The sequence below is a fragment of the Propithecus coquereli genome, unplaced genomic scaffold (genome assembly GCF_000956105.1).
Source record: "Propithecus coquereli isolate 6110/MARCELLA unplaced genomic scaffold, Pcoq_1.0 Scaffold113, whole genome shotgun sequence".
NCBI classification, from domain to species: domain Eukaryota; kingdom Metazoa; phylum Chordata; class Mammalia; order Primates; family Indriidae; genus Propithecus; species Propithecus coquereli.
The window spans coordinates 3,827,841-3,830,029 of record NW_012135303.1 but is presented as its reverse complement, the minus strand read 5'-3'; the positions used below and the strand labels follow the sequence as shown (position 1 = coordinate 3,830,029).

At 39.1% G+C, this 2,189-nt stretch overlaps 1 protein-coding gene across 1 annotated transcript in view; it reads right to left on the bottom strand.

Moving 5' to 3' along the window:
* TRAK2 (trafficking protein, kinesin binding 2) overlaps positions 1-2,189 on the bottom strand; it is a 17,214-nt gene that overhangs the window by 11,830 nt on the left and 3,195 nt on the right. The window lies entirely within an intron of this gene.

The following is a 2,189-nucleotide window of genomic DNA, read 5'->3' as shown; positions in this document are numbered from 1 at the left end:
TTTAGTAGACACGGGGTCTCGCTCTTGCTCAGGCTGGTCTCGAACTCCTGAGCTCAAACGATCCTCCCGACTCAGCCTTCCAGAGTGCTAGGATTACAGGCGTGAGCCACCACACCTGGTATAATTCTTATTTTAAACGAGTTAATAAATATTTATAATTTTTCAGTTTTGATTTCTGATATGTAAATATCAATAGATATAACCCACATAGATAAGCCCTCTGGAATTATCAATGATTTTTAAGAGTGTAAAGCAATCCTGGGCCTAAAAGGTTTGCAAACTACTGAGTTAATTGATCTATCTCTCTGCCCAACTTATTTATGCAGGCTGGCTAAGATAAAGTGGAGAGAATTAGGAATGCTACTAATGCTATAGATTTTCATTATCCAGTATCTAAGACTGAGTACGCTCCAGTGAGCAGAGGTAGCAAGCTGACCACACAGTAAGTCAGGATGCCAAGTACTTCCTGGTTACTAGACCATATTCAACTAAGTACTCTTCTCACCTGTTACTGGTCCACCTGCTGAAGTAATGGACGGTAGGAAGATCCCTGTTACTGGCTTGAATATTGAAGGTTTCTGTTCCACTTGAAGAGGCTGCTGAACCTGAAAAGTGATACCCTCCTCTTCATCCTCTTCTAAATCTGAGATGTGATAGATGGCATCCTTGGGCAACTGGGTAAAGCCTTTAGTAATGACACCTGGTCGGGGATCAAGAATTGTTCCCAAGTTTGGTTGAGCAAGCTGCTGCCAATGATGCAGAGTCTGTGATCCTGAATATTCAGGCCAAAGGAAAAAAAAAGGCATGTTTTACATTTCTCACAAATCTTAAATCTTGAAATAGAAGCTAAAATTATAAGTGTAATAATAATAATAACAGAAATAAAACTACTTATTTAGTGTTAATATTTTGGTAAAAGCTGCAAATTAAAGTTTTCTGTGGAAGACTGACAAGATGTTGAACGTATAATAATCTATTTCAAAGTTAACTTTAAGGATATCTAGAGAAAGGGTGGAAAAAAACAAGATGACACCCTTAATGGGAACTAGGATGCTGAGGGAGTGATGGGAAGGAAGATATCCACCCTTTTGGCTGGAGTTTGTGGTTGCTATGATCATACCACTGCACTCTAGCTGGTGCAACGGAGTGAGACATTGTTTCCAGGAAAAAAAAAAAAAAGAAAAGGCAACTCTGACAAATATCTACACTGAGTATTAATGAATAAAACTAAGTTACAGAATCTTTGAGTAGGAGGGGTCCTTATAAGTTACCTACTCAAAATTTTGTTTAATGCAAAATTATTTTATGATGTCAGTCAATGATTGTCAATTGTTCATAAAACAAAATTTATTTTGAATTCAAATTCTGTATCTTAGGAGAGAATAGAAACTAAACTGAAAAAAGAAAAATACAGGCAAACATACTTCTAAGTCAATTACACTTTTGCATAAAGAACTCTTTTGAAAAGGAAGGTGAGATGAGGTATTACCTGTCGATCATTTTCATTTATCATATCCCATTTACCTTACCATGCAACCTGCTGTCAATCACATTCCTTAACACAAGATAGGAAAAGATTACTCCTCCTCCCCCCTCACATTTATATTAAAAAATATCAGTAGAAAAGAAGCGATGGCTGATGATTTAGAGAATAGAGCTTTTCATTCATTATTTCCACAAAGTTCTACAATGCACTGTCACCCAAACAGCAAAATTAAGGGATAAAAAAGGTATCTTCTGTACACAGTGCTCTTGTAATTACGACACAAATCTCAATTCCAGGGAAAGGCAAGCCCAATAAGCCACGTGGCTTGGAAAGGGCCCTTACTGATTTATTACCTTCCAGGGGCTTGACAATTTGTAATTTTTCTGGCATAAAACCTCGAAGACAACTGGCACTGCTGAAATCTGTGAACTCTGACTGGTTGGTGCAGAGAGAGGCAAGGCTCTCTGTGGGGGTGATGCAGCCACTAGCCCTTTCCTTCTGGTCAGCCAGAACCTGGATCTTTCGCTCCCATTCTTCAGCGAAGAACTGCTTCTCACTTAAATAGTTCTGTCGACGAAGGCTAAGGCGATGCAGTGCTGTGGCCAAATCACTCTCTCCAGAGGGTCCTGGCTGTTCCATCCTCTGGGAGTTCCTATGGGAAAATCACATTCACTAGTTAGATCTTAAGGTCATACGCACAACC